The 27,164-nt window shown below is 37.5% G+C and overlaps 1 protein-coding gene and 1 pseudogene across 1 annotated transcript in view; both read right to left on the bottom strand.

The window, feature by feature from the left end:
• HS6ST3 (heparan sulfate 6-O-sulfotransferase 3) overlaps nucleotides 1-27,164 on the bottom strand; it is a 761,225-nt gene that overhangs the window by 252,226 nt on the left and 481,835 nt on the right. The window lies entirely within an intron of this gene.
• LOC107127963 (AMMECR1-like protein pseudogene) lies at nucleotides 21,408-22,830 on the bottom strand (annotated as a pseudogene).

The raw sequence follows: 27,164 nt of genomic DNA, 5'->3' as shown, positions 1-27,164 counted from the left end.
GGTGCATGCCTGTAGTTTCAGTCACTGAGGAGGTTGCAGCTGGGGGATCACTTGAGCCCATGAGGTTGATGCTGCAGTGAGGTATGATTGTGCCACTGCACTCCAGCCTGGGTGACAGAGTGAGACCTTGTCTAAAAAACAAAACAAAACAAAAACAACAAAGTTCTAAAGAGAAAAAAAGAAAAACTACCAACCAAATATTCTGTAGCCATAAGGCTCTCCTTCAGAATGGAATTAGAAATAAAAACTTTCCCAGGCAAGCAAATACTAGGGAAGTTCATCAGTACCAGAAACGTCTTAGATGAAATGCTATCTTAAAATTTAAAGAAAAAAATGATAATGAGTAATGCAAAAATACCTGAAAGTATAAAACTTACTGGTAAAAGTAAGTACACAATGAAATTCAGAATACTCTAATATTATAATGGTGGTGTGTAAATCACTATACCTTTAGTACAAAGGTTAAAAGACAAAACTATTAAAAATAAATATAGCTCTAATAATTTGTTAAATGATATAAAATACAAAACAATAGAAATCATGACATTAAATATTCAAAATGTGGGAAAAGGGAGTGGTGTAAAAGCATATCTTATGTGTCTGTACATGTGTGTGTGTCAGAGTGTGATCAAAGTTCTCATCAGTTTAGAATAACCTTTTATAGCTACAAGATATATTTTCTAAGTCTCATGGTAATTATATAGCAGAGGTCTATAGTAGATACACATAAAATAAAAAGCAAGGAATCAAACTGTACCACTAGAGAAAATCACCTAGTCACAAAGGAAGACAGAAAGAAAGAAAAGATCTACAAAACAACTAGAAAACAATGAATGAAATGGCAGTAGTAAGTCCTCACATATGAATGCTCTCTTGAATGTTAATATATTATATTCTCTCTTAAAAAAAAAAAAAAAAAAAAAAAAAAAAAAAAAAGACCCTGGGCAGGTGCAGTGCCTCACGCCGTAATCCCAGCACTTTGGGAGGCCAAGGCGGATGGATCACCTGAGGTCATGAGTTTGAGACCAGCCTGGCCAACATGAAGAAACCCTGTCTCTACTAAAAATACAAAATTAGCCTGGCATGGGGAAACGTGCCTGTAATCCTAGCTACTCAGGAGGCTGAGGCAGGAGAATTGCTTGAACCTGGGAGGCGGAGGTTGTGGTGAGCTGAGATTGCACCATTGCACTCCAGCCTGGGCAACAAGACCAAAACTCCATCTCAAAACAAAAACAAAAACAAAAAAAGATCCACTTATAAACTGCCTAGAAGAGACTCACTTCACTAGTGAGTATACACAAGCATAGACTAAAGGTAAAAGGATGGAAAAAGATATTCCATCCAAATGGAAGCCAAATGAGGACTGGAATAGCTATGCATGTATCAGATAAAATAGAATTTAAGTCTGCAAAAAGAGACAAAGAAGTTCACTACATAATGATAAAGGAGTCAATTCAGCAAGAGGATATTATAAATATATATGTACCTCAAAAAGCAAAAAAAAATTCAAAATAAATCTGAGAAGAAATGAATTATTTTAGCAGATAAATTTAACAAAGGATTGAAAAAAGTAGAAAGAATCAAGTAGAAATTCTGGAGCTGAGAAATGAAGTGGGCATACGGAAGAACACATCAGTCTTTTAATAGTAGAACTGATCAAGTAGAAGAAAGAATTAGTGAGCTTGAAGACAGGTTATTTGAAAAAACACAGTCAGCCGGGCACGGTGGCTCATGCCTGTAATCCCAGCACTTCAAAAGACTGAGGTGGGTGGATCACTTCAGGTCAGGAGTTCAAGACCAGCCTGGCCAACAGTGTGAAACCCCACCTCTACTAAAAATAAAAAAAATAAAAAAAATATTAACTGGGTGTGGTTGTGTGTGCCTAGAATCCCAGGTACTAAGGAGGCTGAGGCGGGAGAATCACTTGAATCTGGGAGGCAGAGGTTGCAGTGAGCCAAGATCACACCACTGCACTCCAGCCTGGGAGACAGATCAAGACTCCATCTCAAAAAAAAAAAAAAAAAAAAAAAGAAGAAAAAAGAAAATACATAGTCAAAGGAGACAAAAAAGAAAAAAGAATAAAAACAATGAAGCATACTTACAGAATTTAGCAAATGTCCTAAAAAGGGCAAATCTAAGAGTTATTGGCCTTAAAGAGAGGTAGAAAAAGAGGTAGGGGTAAAAAGTTTACTCGAAGGAATAATAACAGAGAACTTCCCAATCCTAGAGAAATATATCAATATCCAAGTACAAGAAGTTTATAGAACACCAAGAAGATTTAACCCAAAGAAGACTACCTTAAAGCATTTAATAATCACACTCCCAAAGGTCAAGGATAGAGAAAGGGTCCTAAAGGCAGCAAGAGAAAATTAACAAGTAACAGACAGTGGAGTTCCAATATATCTAGAAACAGACTTTTTAGTGCAACCCTGACAGGCTAGGAGAGAGTCGCATGACCTTTTTAAAGTGCTTAAGGAAAAAAAAAAAAACAACTTGTACCCTAAAATAGTATATTCAGTGAAATTATCTTTCAAACGTGAAGGAGGAATAAAGACTTTCTCAGACTAAATAAATAAACAAATAAATAAATAAATAAAATGCTGAGGAATTTAGTCAACACCAGACTTGTCCTACAAGAAATGCTAAAGGGAGTATTTCAGTCTTAAAGTTAAGGATGTTAATGAGCCAAAAGAAATCATCTGAAATTACAAAACTCACTGGTAATAGTAAGTACACAGAGAAACACAGAATATCATAATACTGTAATTGTGGTGTGTAAACTATGCTTTTCTTAAGTAGAAAGACTAAACAATGAACCAATCAAAAATAACTACAACAACTTTTTAAAGACAGACATAGTACAATAAGATATTAATATAAATAGAAATAACACAAAGTTAAAAAGCAAGAGAAGGGATGAAGTCAAGGCATAGACATTTTGTTAGCTTTTTTTTTGCTTGTTTATTTGTTTATGCGAACAGTGTTTAGTTGTTATCAGCTTAAAATAATGGGTTATGAGATAGTATTACCTTTATACCAAACTCAAAGACACATCAAGGAAAAAAAACTATAGACTATTATCCTTGATGAATATGGATGCAAAAATTCTCAACAAAATACTAGCAAACCAAATTCAACAACATATTAAAAAGACCATTCATCATGATTAAATGGGATTTATCTTAGGGATGCAAAGATGCTACAACAATTGCCCATCAGTTAATGTGATATCTTATACCAACAGAATGAAGTACAAAACCATCTGATGATTTCAACTGATGCTAAAAAAGCATTTGGTAAATTTCAATATTCCTTCATAAGAAAAACCCTCAAAAAACTGGGTATAGGAGTAACATACCTCAACATAATAAAAACCTTACATGACAGACCCATAGCTGGCATCATACTGAATAGAGGAAAACTAAAAGCCTTTTTTCTAAGATCAGGAACACAAAAAGGATGCCCCTTTTACTACTGTTACTACGTATAGTATTGGAAGTCCTAGCTAGAGCAACTAGATAAGAGAAAGATACAAAGGGCATCCAATTTGAAAAGGAAGAAGTCAAATTGTCCTTCTGTGCAGATGAAATGATCCTATATTTGGAAAACCCTAAAGATTTAACTAAAAAACTGATAGAATTGATAAATTCAGTAAAGTTGCAGGATACAAAATCAACATATAATATAATCAGTATCATATTGATATGCTAACAGTGAACAGTCTGAAAAAGAAATAAAAAAGTAATCCCATTTACAATAGCTGCACATAAAATTAAATACGTAGAATTTAACTTAACCAAAAAAGTGAAAGATCTCTTCAGTGAAAACTACAAAACACTGATAAAAAAATTGAAGAGGACACCAAAAATGGAAATATATTCCATGTTCATAGATTGGAAGAACACTAAATATTGTTAAAATGTACATGCTACCCAAATCAATCTACAGATTCAATGCAATCCCTATCAAAATACCGGTGATGTTCTTCACAGAAATAGAAAAAAGTGCCCTAAAATTTATGTGGAACCACAAAATACTCAGAATAGTCAAAGCTATGCTGAGCAAAAATACTAAAACTAGAAGAATCATCTTATCTGTCTTCAAATTATACTACAGAGATATAGTAACTAAAAAGGCATGGTACTGGCAAAAAACAAAACAAAACAAAACAAAACAAAACAGAAAAACAAACCCAGACATCTAGACCAAAGGGACAAAATAGAGAACCCAGAAACAAATCCATACACCTACAAAAACTCATTTTTGACAAAGGTACCAAAAACATACACTGGAGAAAAGATAGTCTCTTCAATAAATGGTACTTGATAAACTGGATATCCACAGGCAGAAGAATGAAACTAGGCCCCTTTCTCTTACTATATACAAAAATAAAATCAAAATGGATTAAAGACTTAAATATGAGACTTCAAACTATGAAACTGCTAAAAAGAAAACATTGGGGAAACTCTCCAGGGCATTTGACTAGGTAAAGATTTATTGAGTAATAACCCACAAGTATAGGCAACCAAAGCAAAAATGGACAAATGGAATCTCATCAAGTTAAAAAGCTTATACACAGCACAGCAATAATCAACAATTAATCAAGTGAAGCAATAACCCAAAGAATGGGAGAAAATATTTGCCGACTACCCATCTAATAATGAATTAATAACTGGAATATAACAGGAGTTCAAACAACTCTACAAGAAAAAAAAAAAATCTAATAATCCAATTTAAAAATGGCCAGAAGATCTGAATAGACATTTCTCAAAAGAAGACATAGAAATGGAAAAAAGTATATGAAAATATGCTAAATGTCACTGATTATCAGAGAAATGCAAATCAAAACTACAATGAAATGTCATCTCCCCCCAGTTAAAAGTGCTTTCATCCAAAAGTCAGGCAATAACAAATGCAGGTGAAAATATAGAGAAAAGGGAGTCCTCATACACTGTTGGTGGGAATGTAAATTAGTACAACCACTATGAAAAACAGTTTGGAGGTTCCTCGAAAAACTAAAAATAGAGCTACTATACCATCCACCATTCCCACTATTAGGTATAAACCCAAAAGAAAGGAAATCAGTACATCAAAGAGACATCTGCACTCTCGTGTTTATTGTAGCACTATTGTATTGACATTAGCCAAGATTTGTAAGCAACCCAAGTGTCCATCAACAGATGAATGAATAAAGAAAACATGGTACATATACACAATGGAGTATTATTCAGCCATAAAAAGTGAGATCCTGTGATCTACAACAACATGGATGGAACTGGAGATTATTATGTTAAGTGAAAATAAACTAGGCACAGAAAGACAAACTTCACATCTTATACCTTATTTGTAGGAGATAAAAATTAAAATAATTGATTTCATGGAGATAGCAGAAGGATTGTTTCCAGAAGTTAGAAAGGGTATGATGGGAGGGAAAGTGGGGATGGTTAATGGGTTAAAAAAATATATACAGAAAGAATGAATAAGACCCAGTATTGGCTGACACAACAGGGTGACTATAGTCAAAAGTAATTTAATTATATATTTGAAAATAATTAAAAGTATATAATTGGATTGTTATTGTTTGTAACACAAGGGATAAATGCTTGAGATGTTGGATACCCCATCACACTGATGTGATTATTAAGCTTTGCATGCCATATCAAAATATCTCATGTAACCCATAAATATATATGGTTACTATGTATCCACAAAAAATAAAAAAAATTAAAATAAAAAAATTCTTGAGATAAATGGAAATGGAAACACAACATGTCAAAATCTATATGATACAGAAAAAGCAATTACATGAGTGATGTTTATAGCACTACACACCCATATCAAAAAAACAGAAAGGTCTACAATAATCTAAAGCTGCAAGAAATTAGGCAAAAATGCAAAAAGTAAGCCAAAGTTTATAAGAAGGAAGAAAATAATAAAGATCCAAACAGAAATAAATAAAACAGAGTCAAGAAAAACAGTTTAAAAGACTAACAAAACTAAAATTTGTTTTTTTGAAAATATAAACAAAATAGATAAAAAGTTTAGCTGTAATAAGAAAAAAGAAAGAAGACCCAAATAAATTGGAAATTACAAAGGAGACATTACTGACACAACAGAAATGAAAGGATCATAAGAGACTTTTATGAACAATTATACATAAGAAACTGGATAATCTAAAAGAAATGCATAATTTCTTTGATGCTTACAATCTACTCAGACTGAATTATGAATAAATAGAAAATTTAAACAGATCAAAAATCAATAAGGAGATTGAATCAGTAATAAAAAATCTCTAATCAACAAAAAGCCCAGGACCTGGTGGCTTTACTGCTGACTTTTATCAAACATTTAATGAAGAACTAAAAACAATTCTTTTCAAACTCTTCCAAAAATTTAACAGAAGGAAAAGATTCTTTTAATTTTTATTTTATTATTTTATTTTATTGTTTTATTTTTAGTTTTAGTTTTTTGAGATGGAGTCTCATTCTGTTGTCCAGGCTGGAATGCAGTGGTGCGATCTTGGCTCACTGCAAGCTCCGCCTCCCAGATTCAAGTGATTCTCCTGCATCAGCCTCTGGAGTAGCTGGGATTATAGGTGTATGCCACCATGCCTGGCTAATTTTTTGTATTTTTAGTGGAGACAGGGTTTTGTTACGTTGGCCAGGCTGGTCTTGAACTCCTGGGATCAAGCAATCCACTTGCCTCGGCCTCCCAAAGTGCTAGAATTACAGGCGTGAGCCACCAGGCCCAGCCTGGAGGAAACACTTTTTAAAAAATATTGTAAAGCCAGCATCACCCTGATACTAAACATAAACATATTACAAAAAAGAAAAATTCAGACCAATATACCTGATGAATACAGATGCAAGAATTATCAACAAAATACTGGCAAACTGAATTCAACAGCATATTTAAAAGATCATTCACCATGATCAAATGAAATTCATCCCAGAGATGCAAGGATGATTCAACTTATGTAAATCAGCAAATGTGACACATCACATTGACAGAATGTAGGGCAAAATCCATATAATCACTTCAACAGATGCAGAAAAAGTATCTGACAGAATTCAATATCCTTTCATGACACAAATTCTCAACAGATTAGGTATGGAAAAAATGTACCTCGACACAATATAGGCCATAGATGACAAACCCAAAGCTAACATTATACTCAATAGGAACACTTCAAAGCTTTAACTCAAAGATTCAGAGCAAGACAAGGAGGCTCACTCTCTTCACTCTATTCAACATAGTATTGGACATTCTAGCTAGCTAGAGCAATTAAACAAGAAAAAAAAAGTGTCTAAACTGGAAAAAAAAAAAGGAAATTGTCCCTGTTTGCAAAGACTACACACACATGACACACATACAGACTGTTAGAAATAATAAGCAAATTCAGTAAGGTTGTAGGATATAAAATCAGCATATAAAAATAAACACTTTCTATTGACTAAGAGCAAACTATCTGAAAAAGAAATCAAGAAAATAATTCTATTCAAAATAGCATCAAAACATAAAACAATTAGAAATAAATTTAACCAAGCAGGTAAAATATCTCCATACTGAAAACTGTAAAACATTGACGAAAGAAATTGAAGATAGTACAAATACATGGAAAGATATCCTGTATTCATAGCTCAGAAAAATTAATACTGTTAAATTGTCCATACAACTTGCTATTGTTTAAACAGAATTTGTCCCCACCAAAATACATGTTGAAGCTTGGTTCCCAATGTAACAGTACTGAGAGGTAGTGGGACTTTAATAGGCCTTTGGATCATGAAGGATTCACCCTCATTAAGGGAATAATGCCATCTCTCAGGAAAGTATTAGTTATCACTCTTGCAAGACTAGATAAGTTACCACAAGAGTAGGTAGTTATAAAGTGAAGCCACCTGTTGGATTTGGTCTCATCTTGGCATGCTTCCAGTTGCTCTTGCACATGCCCCTGCCAGGTGATGCCATCCACCTTGTAATGATGCAGTATGAAGCCTTTGCTAGATGCAGTTGCCCAACCTTGAACTTCCCTGTCTGCAGAAGAATGAGCTAAAGAAACCTATTTTCTTTATAAATTACTCAGTCTCTAGTATTCTGTTGGAGCAATACAAAATGGACTAAAACAGTCCCCAAAACAATCTACAAATTCAATGCAATCCCCATCAAAATATCAGACATTCTTCACAAAAATAGAAAAAAAATCCTAAAATGTATGTGCAACCTACAAAAAAACCTGAATAACCAAAGAAATGTTGAGTAAAAACTAAATAAATAAATAAATAAATAAAGCTGGAGGCATCATAGTACCTGACTTGAAAATATACTACAAAGCTACAAGAACAAAAATGTCATGGTATTGGCATAAAAACAGACACAGATCAATGGAACAGAAGAAAGAACCCAGGAATAAATCTACACATTTACAGTTAACTGACCTTCAACAAAGGTTCCAAGAACACACAATGGGAAAAGGAAAGTCTCCTTAATAAATAGTGGTGAAATAAAAAAAAGACAATTACATATAGAAAAATGATATTAGACCCTTATCACATACTATATATAAAAATCGACTCAAAATGGATTGAAGACTTCATTGGAAGACATGAAACTATTAGAAGAATATTAGGAGAAAAGCTCTATGACATTGGTCTGGGCAATGACTTTTTAAATATGACCCCAAAAGCACAGACAACAAAAGCAAGAATAGACCAATGGGATTACATCAAACTAAAAAGCTTTTGCACAGCAAAGAAAACAATCATGTGAAGAGACAGGCCACAGAAGGGGAGAAAGTATTTGCAAACCATACATCTGACAATGGATTAGTATCCAAAATGTATAAGGAACCCAAACAACTGAATAATAATAAAACAATCTGCTTCAAAAATGTGCAAAAGGTCTAAATAGACATTTCTCAAAAGAAGACATTCAAGGCCAGGCACGGTGGCTAATGCCCGTAATCACAGCACTTTGGGAGGCCGAGGTGGGCTGATCACTTGAAGTCAAGAGTTTGAGACCAGCCTGGCCAACATGGTGAAAACCTGTCTCTACTAAAAATACAAAAATTAGCCAGGCACGGTGGTGCATGCCTGTAGCCCCAGCTACTCAGGAGGCTGAAGCAGGAAAATAGCTTGAACCTGGGAGGTGGAGATTGCAGTGAGCCAAGATTGCACTACTGCACTCTAGCCTGGGCAACAGAGCTAGACATTATCTAGAAAAAAAATACATTGAAATAGCCAAGAACTATAGTAAATATGCTGAATGTCACTAATCAGGGAAATTTAAATCAAAGCCATAATAAGATATCTTTTAGATTAGATATCAGTTAGAATGACTATTATATTATCAGAATGACAAAAGATACTAGCAAAAGTACTAGCAAGATACTAATACTAGCAAAAGTCCTAACAAGATAATGACTGTTATCAAAAAGACAAAAGAAACTAGCAAGAAAAAATACTAGCAAGGATGTGGGAAAAAATAAACCCTTGTATACTGTTGATGGGAATGTAATTAGTATATCCATTATGAAAAAAACTTAACAGAATTATCATATGATTCAGGAATCCCACTACTGGTATATATCCAAAGATAATTAAAACAGTATTCATATTTATTGGAGCATTATTCACAAAAGTCATAATATGGAGTCAACTAAGTGTCCATCAGTGGATGAATGGACAAAGAAAATGTGATATATCCACACAATGGAATACTATTCAACCATAAAATATATGCAAACCCTGCCATTTGTTACAGCACGGATGAATTTGGAAAACGTTAAGTAAAATAAGCAAAGCACAGCAATACAAACACTGCATGATCTTACTTATATGTGGAACCAAAAAGGTTGATCTCACAGAAATAGAGAGTAGGGAATGGTGTTTACCAGGGGCTGGGGAGGTTAGGGAAGGAGGAGAGATGTTGGTCAAAGGATATACAATTTTGGTGAGATAGGAGGAATAACTTCAAGAAGTCTACTATACAGCATGGTGACTAGAGTTAATTATATATTGTATTATTGAAAAATGCTAGAAGAGTGGATATAAACTAATAGCTATGTAAGATAATGGATATGTTAATTAGCTACTTAGTCATTTTACCAATGTGTGTATACCTGAAAATATCATATTGTGTTCAGTAAATGCGTATAATTTTTCTGTCAATTAAAAATTTTTAAAAATGTGTTGAATTGCATACTTATAACTTCTTAGCAGGTATGACAGACTTTTACTTTTTTTAAGTTTACATTAAAATATAACTAAACCCTATAAAAGAAAGAAAAAAAGCCTCTATAATAGTGCCAAGTATAGTCCAGAAATTTATGTTATCATTAATAGCAATTATATTGAATCACACTTAATACGTTAATTAGTAATATAGTACAACAAATATGGTCTAAATAAACATTTTTCCATGCAATCATTTAAGCTCCATATTCAAAGAAAGTCCTCAGTAACTTCCCATTGATACAGTTATCCCATTGTAAAAGACATGCATTGTTTCTTCCAAGTATTTGACTGTTCTCTGCTAAGAGTACCCTAAATTTCATTTGTGAAATTCCCTTCCCCAGTTCTCCTCCACGTGGTCTGTGCCCAGTGATGGTATTCCCAGCTCTGCAAGTGAACCCTCAATGGCTCAGCCAGTGTTTCTCTCAGGCACAATGTTCTTTAGGAGGCAGAAAAATTCTTTGTTGTATGGGACTGACTCATGCACCATATCATGGTTAGCCTCCCTGGACCTTATAAAAGGTGTCAGTAGCCTGTAGGGCCTGTAATTTTTATTACATTTCTCCAGGAGCTCAAGGCTGCTCTTCTATATAAGATACCAAGATAAGAGACCATGGATAATGTCTTATTCATTGTTATGCCACCTAAGCCTAACAGTACCTGGGACATGTTAGCTTGTCAATATTAGGTTATTTGGCATGCATTCAATAAATGTTTATTGATCACCCCTATGTGCCAGGCATGGTCCTAGAAAATTTCGATAGACTGGTGAATAAAACAGACCAAATCTTCCACATATTAAGTTTCACTTCTAGTGAGGGATAAAAAGAGATGTTGAGGCCAGGTGTGGTGGCTTACACCTGTAATCCCATCTCTTTGGGAGGCTGAGGTGGGCGAATCACCTGAGCTCAGGAGTTCGAGGCCAGCCTGGCCAACATGGTGCAACCCCATCTCTACTAAAAATACAAAAATTAGCTGGGATGGTGGCACATGCCTGTAATCTCAGCTACTTGGGAGGGTGAGGCAGGAGAATCTCTTGAACTCAGGAGGCGAAGGTTGCAGTGAGCCGAGATCAAGATTGTGTCACTGCACTCCAGCCTGGGCAGTAAGAGCGAAACTCTGTCTCAAAAAAACAAAAACAAACAAACAAACAAACAAAAAGATGTTGAACAAGTAACAAATGCAAATAGAATGAATGCAGACAGTCAGAAGTGCTGTGAAGTTAGGTAAATATAATAGTGTAATAGAAATAAAATGGAAGGGGGCCGTTTGCTTTAGCGATTCTCAACCAGGGATTATTTTGTCCCTGAGGCCATTTGGTGATACCTAAAGACATTTTTTATTGTCACTGACAAGGCATCTAGTTTACAGAGGCTAGGGATGCTAAGCATCTCACAATGCACAGGACAGCCAACCACAAACAATTAGACAATCCAAAATCTCAATAGCGTAGAGGTTGAGAAACTCATCTTTAGATAAGAGTGACCAGGGGAGGCCTCTCTAAGGAGGTCTCATTGGAGTTAAGACTTAACTGATGATAAAGAGCCCTACGAACAAAATCTGGGAGAAGCAGCATCCCAAGCAAAGAGCACAGCAAGTGCAAAAGTCCTAGGGTACAAACCAGTTTGAGTGGTTTGAAAAAAATTAAGAGGGTAAAGGAGCTAAACTTAACCACTATGGTGGAGAAAAGCACATTCAAAATGAGGTTGGGCAGAAAGCATGGACTAGATGATCAAAATCATGGTAAGATGTTGGAATTTTATTCTTAGTAGAAAGTGAAGCCATCGGTCGGGTACTCACACCTGTAATCCCAGCACTTTGGGAGGCCGAGGCGGGCAGATCACGAGGTCAGGAGCTTGAGATCAGCCTGATCAACGGGGCGAAACCCCATCTCTACTAAAAATACAAAAGTTAGCCAGGCATGGTGGCGTACGCCTGTAATCTCAGCTACTCAGGAGGCTGAGGCAGGAGAATTGCTTGAACTTGGGAGGCAGAGGTTGCAGTGAGCCGAGATGGCACCATTGCACACCAGCCTGGGTGACAGAGCAAGATTCTGTCTCAAAACAAAAAAAAAAGAAAAAGAAAAAGAAAAAAAGAAAGTGAAGCCATTAAAATGTTTTAAGCAAGGAGATGACATAAATAGAGTTTTAAAAATCACCCTGCCTGTTGAATGGAAAATGGCAGATAGAGGGGCAAAGGTGAAAACAAAGGGGCAAGTAAGAATACTATGGCTGGGGTCCTAGAGAAATAGGATGATGACCTGGAAGCCTTCATGCATGGAGAGGTCACAGATAAAACATAGAATCCTAGTTAAATTTTGATTTCAGATGAACAATGAATAATATTTGGTATAAAATATCCCATGCAGTATTTGGAACATACTTACACAAAAAATTATTTGTAGTTTGTCTAAAAACAAAATTTAACTGGGCTTCCTGCATTTTATTTACAAAATCTGGCAATACTATGCATGCATGAATGGACAAATATATGCATATGTAAATAGAGGATGAACATATTTGGAAAACAAGCCGATCTGCTACCTTGCCCAAGTTCAAAAATGAATGATAAATGATTTCTATATGTAGAAGAGGAAATATGTACAAATACATATTGTTTATAAAGGAGATCAGATAAGTACCTAATCAATTCTGAAATTTACATCTCCCACTCATTAGTTCAAAATCTCCAACTTGCTTCAGGATATGCCTCCAGTGTATCTCAATGAAAACTGGAACATATTTAAGAAATGGTTCTCATTGTCCCCTAAGTCCTCAACTTTCCATTTTCTGTCCCCATCATCCTGGAATCTCAAGTCCAAGATCTTGGGATAGGCTTCTTTCCATGAATTTTATTTTCATATATGAACTAATAAACTTTGCAAAATTCTGTCACTTCTTTGGACATTTCTTTTAAATTAGACCCTCAGATCTAGTTTCCACAGATCCACTTTTGTGTAGATTTGATTCCTGCTAATTTCTCACATGACTACCAAGATCCTCTCTCTCATTCCCTGTTAGCATTACGTCATTCTCACGTTTAAAGCTTCCAGTGGTTCTCAAGATTGTGCAGAATTGCAAACCGGTCCTTTTTAGGCTGTATCATGACAGCAGACATCTTTAATTTGGTTCATGCAGTGGTTTTTAAAAAGGAGCCAATGTTTAAAATTAAGAGCATTTTCTTTAAAATCTATGAGTCCGGATGTCTTGAAAAATCCGAAGATCTAGACACACCAGATCTGCATTTGCTCATGGCTACAACAGCTGGAGTTGAATAGAAAATGTTGTCTTTAGACAGACAGTACAAGTCCTCACTTGCTTAAGTGTCTTGGCTGGAATCTGGTCTTATGACTAGAATTGGATTCCACTCAAATGCCTTTCCAGCCAGCACTGGAGATCTCTTCCTGTTCCCCACTTCAGTACAAACTGTCAGTGAGGTCTATATCCTCAAAAAGCTCCTTTTATTCCCTGCTCCCCTTGGCTTGGTCTTTCTTCCCCCACCTCCAGTAGCCATGAGGACATGAATCCATATTTTCTCTTTCTCAATCCAGATTATTTTGACTTACTTTCTAAAATTGCTTTTGTACCAACATTGTTCATTACCTTGTTTTGCTTTTTGAAAGCTAACATGCATACATTCTGGAGGTGTTGCTGGGTACTTATCTCACCAAGACTACTGTGTCAGCTTCCTGAGGACAAAAGCCTTCTGGTGCCACTTCTTCCAGCAGTGCTGACCATCCAAAAAAGGACTCAAAAGTAGTTGTTGGCCAGGCATGCTGGCTCACACCTGTAATCCCAGCGCTTTGGGAGGCCGAGGCAGGCAGATCATGAGGTCAGGAGATCGAGACCAACCTGGCTAACATGGCAAAACCCTGTCTCTACTAAAAAAAAAAAAAAAAAAAAAAAAAAAAAAAAATTAGCCAGGTGTGGTGACATGCATCTGTAGTCTCAGCTACTCTGTAGGCTGAGGCAGGAGAATTGCTTGAACTGGGAGGCAGAGGTTGCAGGGAGCCGAGATTGTGCCACTGCACTACAGCCTGGGATACAGAGTGAGACTCTGTCTCAGAAAAAAAAAAAAAAAAGTAGTTGTTGCATGAAATTACTATCCTGCAATCTGTTCGGCATACAAAGAGAAAAATGGGCTTGAATTTATTCCTTTTTCAAATGGTATACTAGTATGGTTTGAAACTTGTAATTTTCCCTGTAATCAACTAATCAAAAAAAAAAAAAGCAAGTTCTTTTAAGCAAGAAATTAAGCAAGTTCTTTTAAAGTTTCCATTTAAAGTAATTTGATACAGCCCCTCTATTAAACCATTCTATCTTATTTTATTCTACAGATAAATTTGATTCTATGACCAATAAAAACTAAAACTTCCCACTTTGGGAGGCCGAGGCGGGTGGATCACGAGGTCAGGAGATCGAGACCATCCTGGCTAACACGGTGAAACCCCGTCTCTACCAAAAACCACAAAAAAACTAGCCGGGCGAGGTGGCGGGCACCTGTAGTCCCAGCTACTCGGGAGGCTGAGGCAGGAGAATGGCGTGAACCCGGGAGGCGGAGCTTGCAGTGAGCTGAGATTGAGCCACTGCACTCCAGCCTGGGCGACAGAGCGAGACTCTGTCTCAAAAAAAAAAAAAAAAAAAAAAACAAACTAAAACTTCCATTATTTTGTTCTTACTTCTTATGAGATTATTAAAACTCAGAGATCCAATTTTCAATCATTTTAGAAAGGCTGATTATTTAAATGTTAAAGGCTTAAAATAAAGAAAGCAAGCATTCTGTGCCTTTGTATGCATCTATTAAAACATAAGGGAATAGATGAGAAGGCTGAATTCTAAGAAATATCTTCTATGTAAGTAAATACCAAAACCTACATAAATGAGTACATAGAAAACAATATTTTAAGTAATGTATTTTAGTCATGCACTGGAAAAAGAATATGATTTAAAGACAGGTTCTAAAGTCAATATTTGCTTAATCAAAAAAATCTTTCCACACAATAATTACCTTCAAAGAAAATTTTTAAAAGGTTCAAAGTCAAAAAATAATTAGTAAGAAAGTCACTCACGGTAGGGATTAGCAAACAATCTGTGTTTTCCTAAATCAGCTCCTCTTGACGTGTTGTCAGGATCATGAGGCATAAAAAATTTTAAATGGGCTTACTGCTGAGAACTCATCTATAGGGTACAACCATTTTGCAAAAAAAAAAAAAAAAAAAAAAAAAAATCGAAGTGTTGACCAAAGTAGCAAACATACGTGACTTAGCTGCTTCCATTACAAAGTTGGCTACTGAAGATGTAAACGATAATGTTATACAGAAATCTTTCAGGAAAGGCTCATGTTAATATGCTATGTGAAACTGAATGCTGAGCATGGATTACATTCTTCATAAATGTGTATATATCTATGCGTGTGGGGGTGTGTGTGTGTATATATATATATGTCTGGGTGGGGGCTTGGAAGATGCTTATTCATTAACAAATAAGAAAAAAAATATTCCTCAGTCATATTGACTCTTAGAAGGCAGTTTGGAGGAATTTTGGAGAAAAATATTTATATAAGGATACCAGTTGCTGATTAGCTTAAATCTTAAGTTATTATATAGTAAACAAAAGGTGAAGAAAAGGTGAAAAATCTCTAAACAGAGAAAATTAATTATCAACTCAAATATAAGATAACACCATTCAATCATCTAAGAGGGAGATTATATTGTTCATTACCCAGCACATGACTTCCTTATGTCAGATCATTTGCATAGAATCATACTACATCATACCAGTAGCACTCACAAGAGATCACAGTGAGTGTCCAGAACCTCTGTCACTCTAGAAATACCATCAGGACAACCCCAAACAGTGACTCACCCAAGGTCACTTAATTTGTCTATGGCAGAGAAAGGGCTAGAACTTAGGCTTCCTGGGTAGAAAAAATATTGGTATTTCTTGAATTAGCTCAATTGATGCTTTTGCCCTGATGATATCTTGCTTAGCATTGACTTGTTGACTTCTTTTCTTGTTTAAATGAAAGGCTAAGCCAAATATTCTACCAATTCTACGAATTTTTTTTTTCTTTTTTTTAACACAACGGAAGTTTATTTTTCTCTTGTGTAAGTAGGCAATACACGGACTGGTGTGGCAGCTTCACAGTCCTCCAGGATCTAAAAAGTTGTTTTAGTCCATTATGATTTATTCTCTACAATGCTTAACTAAAGAGTTTGTTGATTTGCACTCAGGAGTTATATAGCTAAGAGGCAACCAAGTGTAATACAAAGAATTGGTCTGAAGTCTTTGCACTGAAGGTCATATAGTCTCTTGCTTCAGGGTATTAAAAGTGAAAATGAAAAAAACCACATAGCTCCCTAGGTTCCAGAATCCCTATAGAAAATAACATCAACAGTTAGCGAAATTATAGCTGTCGCACATCATGGAAAACAGATTTTGTAAAAAGCATTAAAATTAAAACCCAGGACTTATTTTGTATTGATGATTTTCATTATGAACAGTAAAATACATATACTATCTCACCTACAAAGCTTTCATGTTGAAAGGGCCTCTAATATGAGTTATTTTAATATGATGAAGCAAAAGTTTAAGAATCTCACAGTGGAAATAATTTAATCGTGCAAACTCTAGCCATCAAAGACATACTCTTTTAATGTAAAACAAGGATAATTCATGATTACAGAGAATGTCCTAGCTATGGGTTATTATGAGACAAGCCAAGTTTCCAGACCAAAAGGCACTCACTCCAAAGGCTAGGGATGAAACAAACTCCAAACCAAGCCAGAGAATTTGGGCTAGTTCCTTGAAAACAGTGGCTACTGGCTGGACCCGGTGGTTCATGACTTGAGGTCAGGAATTCAAGACCAGCCTGGTCAACATAGTGAAAAGCCATCTCTACCACAAACAAAAAAATTAGCCAGGGGTGGTGGTGTGTGCCTGTAAACCCAGCTACCTGGGAGGTTGAGGTAGGAGAATCGCTTGAACCCGGAAAGCAGAGGTTGCAGTGACCTGAGATCACACCATTGCACTATAGTCTAGGTGACAGAGTGAGACCCTGTCTAATAAAGAAATAAAGAAATAAAACAAAACAGTGGCTACCTACTCTCCAGCTTGAGAAGTCCAAGAACAAAGGAAACAGCAGAAAATATTCCCTTTTCTTTAAACCCACCACTCACACCATGGGTAGCAGGCACCTTCATCAGTGCCTTGGTCAAGTGTGTGGAAGGCAATTCAGTTTCAGCTCGGAGCTGCATCTCCACATGGAAAACTGCCACGTGGATGACCCAGAGTTGGCATTTTTCCTGAGACCCACCAGTCACACATTTTTATGAGGCAACCTTGACCATACCCTTCCAGACTAGGAAGTGCTTCCCGACTAGGCCCCATTCAGGATGGATACTGACAGTGCTCATTCCTTATGGAGCCAGATAGTTTTCCTTGGTTGACTCCTCTTGACAAGGCAAGAGGAACTGAAGCATTTCCATTGCTGGACTTGTGTGGGAGGATGAGGGAATGTGCAGGGAGGAAGCCTTCTTCACTCCAAAAACCAGAGTCCACTTTGGTGTGGTGCTGCACTTAACCAGCCCGATTATTGGGCACTGAATTTTTTTTGCCACCAGTTGGCGTTTTAAATTTTCTATTCATTTTCTTAAATACTAGGTATCCTACTCCATGGTCAATAAAATGAAATAAAAAAGATCTATAGTCTTCCACAATGGTTGAACTAATTTACTCTACCACCAACAGTGTAAAAGATTATTTCTCCACATCCTCTCCAGCATCTGTTGTTTCCTGACTTTTTAATGATTGCCAGTCTAACTGGCATGAAATGGTATCTCGTTGTGGTTTTGATTTGCATTTCTCTAATGACCAGTGATGATGAGCTTTTTTTCATATGTTTGTTGGCCGCATAAATGTCTTCTTTGAGAAGTGTCTGTTCATATCCTTTGCCCACGTTTTGATGAAGTTGTTTGTTTTTTTCATGTAAATTTGTTTAAGTTCCTTGTAGATATTGGATATTAGCCCTTTGTCAGATGGATAGGTGATTCATCAAGGATTTAGAACCAGAAATACCATTTGACCCAGCAATCCCATTACTGGATATATATACCCAAAGGATTATGAATCATTCTACTATAAAGACACATGCACACATATGTTTATTGAAGCATTATTCACAATAGCAAAGACTTGGAACCAACCCAAATCCCCATCAATGATAGACTGGATAAAGAAAATGTGGCACATATACACCATGGAATACTCTGCAGCCATAAAAAGGATGAGTTCATGTCCTTTGCATGGACATGGATGAAGCTGGAAGCCATCATTCTCAGCAAACTAACACAGGAACAGAAAACCAAACATTGCATATTCTCACTCATAAGTGGGAGTTAAACAATGAGAACACATGGACACAGGGAGGAGAACATCACACACTGGGGCCTCTCAGGGGTTGGGGGCCAGGGGAAAGATAACATTAAGAGAAATACCTAATGTAGATGACGTATTGATGGTGTAGCAAACCACCATGGCATGTGTATACCTATGTAACAAACCTGTATGCTCTGCATATGTATCCCAGAACTTAAAGTATAATAAGAAAACAAATAAAAGAAAAAATATCTATACATTGGGAAAGATAAATAGAGCAAATAGAGCAACATTTCTTTCTTTTTGCTTTTGCTTTCTCTCTCTTTTTTTTTTTGAGATGGAGTCTCATTCTGTTGCCCAGACTGGAGTGTAGTGGTGCAATCTCAGCTCACTGTAACCTCTGCCTCCTGGGTTCAAGCGATTCTCCTGCCTCAGACTCCCAAGTAGCTGGGATTACAGGTGCATGTCACCATGCCTGGCTAATTTTTTATATTTTTAGAGGAGATGGGAGTGTCACAATGTTGTCCACGCTGGTCTCCAACTCCTGACCTCAGGTGATCTGCCTGCCTTGGCCTCCCAAAGTGCTGGGATTACAGGCATGAGACACTGCACCTGGCCCAACATTTCTACAAGAAAAAAATCAGCTTAAGGAGCATGGCACTGTAAATTCTTGCGTGGCCAATATCACTGAGCGTGCATGCTTAAGGGTGAAAGTTTAGCACTAATTTTTTGCTTTATTTTTTGAAATTAAACACAACTTTTGACCTAGAACACTTGCATAGTAATGAGTGTAGCCCTATACAATTCTTGAAACTGGAGGTGGGTGGCTTAGTCCAGAGCTGATCACCCTGACATCAATCTATGACTCCTAAGAGTAACTGTTGCCCCATCTGTTTTTAACAAGACATTTATTCTCAGCAGCAGGAAGTCATAAAAACAATCCCTTCATCTTCATTTACATTGTCAAGAGAAACACGGCAGGCTGCCCAGCACAGCAGTGAGGGGGCCGCGGCCTGGGCACCCTGTCACCACATTTCCCTTGCACATCCCAGGTCCTCTCGAGCAGCACAGGACAGTGCCAAGCAAACCAACACACCCTTGCCCGTTCCTTTCCAGAAACTTGACGGTGATGTCTAGAACATTACGCGTGTTCTTTCTCACATGTGCCTCTGCTCCCTCTCCCCCATTCCTCAGAGGCGAAAATGCAAAAGCTCTTCTGACTTGAATATCTGCCCATTTCGGGAAGCCACACCATCACCACATCAACTTTTTACAATAATTAAATCAAAACATTGTGTTCACTGGCTTGGCACCCAATCCACTTGAAGAGTTTTCTGAGATGTTGTTGAAAACCAGTGTCAGGTCCTTGGGATCCCTTCTTCCCACTGGCCACTTCTCCTGCGCATCATTTAGCAGTGCCTTTGTGATGATGTTTTCAAAGCATCTTCCAAATTCCCTAGTTCTATGAACTTTGCCACCAAACAAGTGAAGAACAAGCAAGGGGAGAAGAAAACTTGCTGACAGAAATATGGAAATTAGCAACAATAAAAAGGGGAAATACGTCACAGGAAAGTTGGAATGGCCTAGATTAAAACAAGCTATTTGGAAATTTGCCCTGGTGGGGTGAAGATTCCAAACCTGTTAGGCAAGCTAAAGATCCGCCTTGTGAAATTACACAGCTATGTTGTAAAGTGCTGAAAGGACTAGAATATCAACAGTCTTCCTACTTCTACAGGCAAACTAGAGAAAGGGACTCCCCTGCGTAGTGGTCCCTCGGGATGTCTGCCTGAAAAGAAAACCAGCTCAGAGACCCTGCATTCTCTCCTACGGTGTGTCCTCCTAAAGCCTAAATCAACTGCTTGTTTGCCCATCTATGTTTCTAAGAACACAGGTCCAACTACAGGCACTGCTGCCAGTAGGAGAGTGAGGCAGATAAGTGGTAGGGAGGAGGCCTCTCCTTTCACGCCTGTGTGCAGTGGTGACATCACACCTTCCCCTGGGTGTCTTCATTCCATTCCTCAGCAGGCTACGCCATGGAGGTCTGTTCAGTAATCAGGAGGCTCAATGCAGGAAATGTGTCAGAAAACCCAACTGAGAGTGGGACGAAAATGAAAATACCCATGGTTTACTGAGCAATGAGATCTACAGCGCCATCCAAAAGGCTTCTGATCTTGATGTGGGTCTCTGTCTAGAACTTAAAGAACTCGTAATCCCCACATTCAACCCTAATGTGGCATCCACTAACGTATCATCAGGGTTGTCTTCAACTCTTGGTATGCAATAAACTGGAAGTCTAAAAACAGGAATTTGAAACAACGTAAACCTGTTTCTGGTTGGTCTCCATTGCCCAGACTGCCAGGGGAATACACCTACTTGATCTGGGGCAGCTGCAGGGGTGTGTGTGTATGTGTGTGTGTGTGTGTGTGTGTGTGTGTGTGTGTGTGTGTGTGTTCCACCTTCCTGGATCATCAATTCCAGCTTCAGAGTGTGGCCAACACCCATGTGGCAAATACCAGACAAGGCTCTTCTGAAGCCACACAGTCATTCCCACTAGTCAGGGAGGAGCCCCAGTCCACCGGAACCTCATACAGAGGGAAGGCTGAGATAAGGCTTGGGCCCCTCAAGTTCTGTTTCATTCAATGTAACCCACCACCCCTCAGTTAAGGGGAGGCAGACTTGGCAACAAAAGCTGAAAATGGTCCCGTAATAGAAGTAACTGGACCAGGAAGAGGAGGTACCTGGTCCAGTGATGTCACAGCCATTGGTGCCCACAGGGGAGTGGGGCTGGTCATGCAGCCGTGTGTCAGGAGCAATGATTGTAGAGGGTGGGGCATGAAGAGTATGGTTCTGGAAACAGTGCTGTCGAGAAGCAGTTTTGCAGAGTACTTCACCTTCTCACTTTAGTACCTGGTGAGTTTGACCATTTTCCTGAATTCGCTGGTAATTGGTTCCTTAAAGCTACCTTTCCTGAGCATGGACTCTATTGTTTGGATCTGACTCGAGTCTTGTTCCTTAGCAACCTCAGGTGAAAATGAGGCTGTACATTTGATGCCTTTTTCGTTAATGAATTCAATTTAAATTCCATGGACCCCTATCTCCCAGTCCAGGTAATCACTAGCATCCTCAAAGTTAGTATGCAGGGAGACAGAGCAGAAAAGCTTAGGCAGCTCCTCTCAGACTGGAGGGGAAATCAGCTGTCCTTAAATGCAATGGCTAACATGTATTCCCTGAGTCCTGAATAAAGATTCATGGCTGAGAAGGTCCCAATGCAGCCATGAAGCCACTTGTCACTCCCTGTCTTCCATGTCACAAAGAGCGGACAGGGGTCATTGGTGAATCTAGGAAGTTGTGGCTGTGGAAAGCCATAGAGCTGACAGTAGAGTTCAGTAAAGCAATAGCAGCACATCTGTGCAGTCACCTCCAGATTCTTTGTGGAGCTGCCGTTCCATTAGACTGGGGGAGAGGGCTCAGTGTTCCTGATGCCGGATTCATTCATGTGATGGGAGAGCTTCCAGGTCCCAGAGTTAAGTCCAACACACTCTCCTATCTGCTGCTGCTGTCTACATGCTGGCAGTTTTGAAGAGGTCCTGACCTAGGGCCGGGGACGGCTGTGGACTCCTTCTCGTGACTGTGTGTTTCACTTCCAGATAATTTGGGCTTCTTGCTCCCACAACAGCCTGCTGTCAACTTGGGGTCCAGTGGAGGAACATGATATATTTTTCCTGTCCTGATTGGGTGCTCGAGTTCTAGAATGCTGCAGACCCTGAAATCAGAAAGTTTGTATTGCCAGAGGAACAGCTACAACAGAGGAGGGGAGCTATTTTGTTTCTGAAATGAGACTTCTTCCTTCCAGTTCCACTCCTTCTTCCTGTATCTTTTCTCTTGGCCCAGATGCTCTTGCAGGGACAGGACCTCTCGTGCTCTGCCTCTGCTTCCTGCTTCACTGGAGCCACGCATCTGGCTGTGGGCTCCTGAGAAAAGTAGGCCCACAGGTCCAAAAGTTTTGAGAGAGCATAAAAAGGCATATGTACCTCTTAACCTAAAATAAAAGTTAAAAGAAAAAATAAAAGGTACTTTGGTCAGGAATATAAAACACTATTTTCATTAAGAGTAGACAGGGAGATATTGCGCAGGAAATAGAAATAAGAAAAGAACTCTAAGACATTCTAATTTTTAACCTGATCTTAATGTCTACCAGCAAAGTAGGTCTGGAGAGGTGAGGCAGCTTGCTCAATGTTACACACCTAATCGTTAGTAGAAATGGGATTCGAATTGACTTAGTCTAGGTTCTTTTCTCTGCACCATGTCCTTGAGTTAGGGTGAGGATTCATTGTAACATTGAAAATGAATTGTTCATTGAATAGGATAACTATCATATGAAATATAAATGCAAACACCAGACTCTGAAGTCTGATATACATGAATGATTTGGGGATTATTCAGTGTTATACAATGTGCCTATCATTGCTTCTTGCAATTAGAATGGATAAGCTATAGTTCACTGGGACATTTTTCCAATATGCATCTTGGAAGATGAACAGTCACTGTGTTAGAATATTGCCCTTGTGTCTTGAATGCAATGGCTCATTGCAGGCAGAGACCCAGGCAGCACCAACAGTTCAGGCTTTAGAGTTAAAAGTTGTTTCAAGCGTTAGATAAACTAATTCATTAAAGATTTATTGATTCAGAATATTCAGGAGGAATGGAGTATGAAGTGAGGACAAGTCAATTGGCAAAAAACAAGTCTACAATAAAATACTTTTGAAGAAATACAAATCAATAATTTTGAAGTAAAATAAGAAAAAGCAACCACTAAAATACTACCAGATATATATATACTGTAGGGCCTATTTTAATAACTGAATAATTTATCTCTAATTAGCAAATTGTTTACATGCAAATGGCACTGGAAAGCATTTGAAAATATTTTAGCACATTAAAAATGTGCTATTGAATCTCATTTATTTCAAACTTGGCATGCCAAACTTTTCTCTACAGAGAGTAGAGAGGTAAAATATAGTCTAGTTCTACTTAAATGATCAGAAAGTCTCATAGCAATAATGCTCTTCCTACTATAAGCAGTGATAATGATAGTAATAATAATTCATTTTCACTACTCATAGAGTCCATAAGTATTTTCTAGTTTGTGTCCCAACATATCTCTGTGCGGTGAAGACAAATAGAGGTTAAGGGACATGCCCAAGATCTATTAATAGCAGAAATTAAATTCTCAAGCCTAGAACCCAGGTTTTCTGATTCTCTGCTTTGTACCCTTTCACTCCTCTACAAGGCTTGCTAGGATGGAGCACAGTCTTCTGGCTTAGGCTAGATGAGCTCTAATGTCATTTTGCATTGCCAAGGTCTCAATTTCTATGACTTTATGAGTGCTCTGACCTTAAAGTACATGGTACAGGTATGTGCAATGGGGACTTAAACTTGCTGGATTTCAGGGACTCTGGATTTCCCTTTAGTGTGTTGTTTTCAGCATTTCATGGATCAGTACATGTGAATCCTTGTTGTTATGAGGTAGGCATAAATATACAAACTATCTTTGACTCTTTTTCCTAAACACTAGGTTTAATTTGTAAAGGAAACTGAATCAAACATCCCTAAGCCATTCTAATGTCAGGGAAAAATGATAGCTCCTTATCTACAATTAACATGACTAAGACCTAGACTCAAGGGTAATCTTCTCTTCTCAAGCAACAATTACTGCAAGACCAGCTTTGGCAAGGATAGCAGAGACTCCAAAAGAATCTTGGAGATTAATTTGTTACAGAGAAACATATGCATGATAAGGAAAAGTCTTTATACTGTTAACTTATTAATAAAGAGGAACCTGACACAGATAAACATGCATTTATTGCTCAAGAGTAGAGTCCATTTCACCTTATTTTATACCTGTTTGCTTGCTGATATTAAGTTTATTATTGACCTTATTTATATTGACATAGATGTAATCTTAAATAGGCCTCAGTTTGAAGTTACCTAGCAGCAAAATGTAGCCTTTTATCCTTCCTATATGACGAAAGGCCAACCTGTTCCACTGATTTGCATGCACATGCATAATGGTCTGGCCATAGCAGATTACGATGAACAGACCAACTAATAACTGATCAACAAGCAGAGTTGACCAACATGCCTGGAGAGGAAGAAAGAAGCCTTGAACTATAAATCATGCTGTGAATAGATTAAGTGAACATTCCTTGAATTGTTCCACTGGTCTTTTATCATCTAGATTTTTCAGCTTAATTTCTCACCATGCACATCTCTACCCTAGACCTCCTGAACTACATTCTCACAGATGCTTCACCAACAGCTTTCTTAACATTATTACTACCATGAATAATCTTTTCTGGCCCCAAACACTCCCATCCTTCCTTCTCTCGTTCACACACAGAATTTTGCTCATATTTAAAGATCCAGCTTATATGTTACATCCTCAGAGAAGCCTCAAGCAACCATACCCTCCTCTATATTCAATACTACTTCGGTCAACCCATTACTATAGTACTTATCATAATGTGTCATAATTACTTGACTAGCTAGCTCATGCATTAGACTATACATTCCTCATGGGCAGAGTCACTGTGTTATTCCTTGTCATATTTCTTCTACTCTTTGGTCACCTATACTTTACTTTTTACCCCTGCCAACATGCTTTCCACATCTTGCCTCCTGTTGGGTATAAAGTAGATATTCTATAAATGCTTCTAGAATGAACCACAGTGGGAGTGGCCAATGGACAGCCAGGAGGCAAGGAGTGCATAGATTTGTGTATGATGAAAACTCCTTTAACATCATGTGTAGACCCAAAGTCTCTCCCTGACCTGTAATTTAGGCTGCAAACCAGAGTGCCTGCAGCTTTGTTTATCCTTTTAATGTGCAACACACTTAGATTTCAATGTCACATTAATCTGGGATATTAATTCCACCAGCACTTCTGATGGAAACTATAATTTATATTACTGAAAAACCTTTCTGTGGCTTAATATTCAGAGCTGTGGGAATACAAATGATATTAAACATTAAGTTGGCAAAGAGGTATGAGCAAAGAAACTGTATGGTATAAAAATATAGGCCCCAAATTAAGACTATAACATTTCACAATTAAATCAGGATAAAATGAACAAGTATCATAGGTTGTGCATTAATCAGAAAGGATATAAACCAAACCAGACACATTTATCGCTTAAAAAATCCTCAACTCCCTAATGTGCCTATAATTATTAATTATTTATAAACAACACTGGAAGTGTTGACATTGTATATTCCTATAAAATGAAACATAAAATAATAATGCCTCAGTTTTATACATCCCTTCAAGTTAATGATGCAGTTTTAAAGGATCCTGTGAAGTTTTAGGTGAGCAGGCATTGATGAACACACAGAAATGGTAGCTGTTTGAGGTCTCAGTCTCCTCTTTCCATTGAATACTCTTTTTGACAACCCCGTAGAGAGACAGTATGAAGTGGCCAACACAGTCATGAGATCTAACCCTGAAATGCCCCAAACTTGCTGAGTGACCCTGAGCAGGGTTTACATTTCTCTGCACCCCACATTCTCTATTTAAATAAATGGGCTAGACAAATTGGTCTTTATTTCCTTTCAACTTGAGTATTCAACCATTTCTATTTCTAACATTTATTTTATTTGTGTTCCCAGATCTTACCACTTACTCAGAGGAAAATGTGGGTGTTATGAAAAAAAAAAAGATTTTCAATTTTTAACATATTTAATAGCTGCAAGTCATTTTTTTTTTTTTTTTTTTTTTTTTTTTTTTTTTTTTTTTTTTTTTTTACATTTTCACCAGTTGTTATCCTTCCAGCCTCAAGTAATAGAAAGTTTAACCTCATGGGAAAGTATTTTCCCATATAATAGGATACGGAGAGAATGCATGGGCTGAGGGCTGGATCAGTGATAGCACTAAGGACCCGGGACCTTTCCATCTCTCTGCTCTGCTATCCTTGGCATCAGTCTCCTTTTCAGACTTACGGCAAGGTGGCTGGCCTAATTCCAAGGATACAATGGAGAATATCAAGACCAGACCCACCGTGTCACATTTCCTGTGAAGGTGTCATTCTACTTGAAGTTAACAGCCAAGAGCTCAGGCCAGTAACTTCTTTCTGTCACATTATCAGGGTAATTTGGCAAGTAGCCATTGAACGTCTAGTAGGAGTCCAGTATGATGCCAGGAACTATTAGTGACACAATGAAAAGAAGAATAAAGTAAAATGCATTCAGTTTTCACTATGAGATCATGATTAGTTCAGAAAATAAAGTATATCTGTTTTAAAGCCATAAAGCAACACAGAAACATTCTTTCCATGAAGATAACCAAGTCCTAGCTGAATCTCAGATATGGTTAGATAGTGTTACCTCATTCCCACTTATGCAACAGAAAAAATGCCATGTGTATAAGTTCCACACTTACAGATGATTTTGGAAAAGAATTTATTATCACAGGCCACACTTAGCTTATTTTTGAAGTAATTAAAGCTCAGTAATGCAGAATTCACTTAAGATTGCAACCAATTGTTATTTGAGATATCCAGAATAA

This window comes from Macaca fascicularis, chromosome 17, assembly GCF_037993035.2.
Source record: "Macaca fascicularis isolate 582-1 chromosome 17, T2T-MFA8v1.1".
NCBI classification, from domain to species: Eukaryota; Metazoa; Chordata; class Mammalia; order Primates; family Cercopithecidae; genus Macaca; species Macaca fascicularis.
The sequence above is the reverse complement of the archived record's forward strand: the minus strand, read 5'-3'. Positions and strand labels throughout refer to the sequence as shown.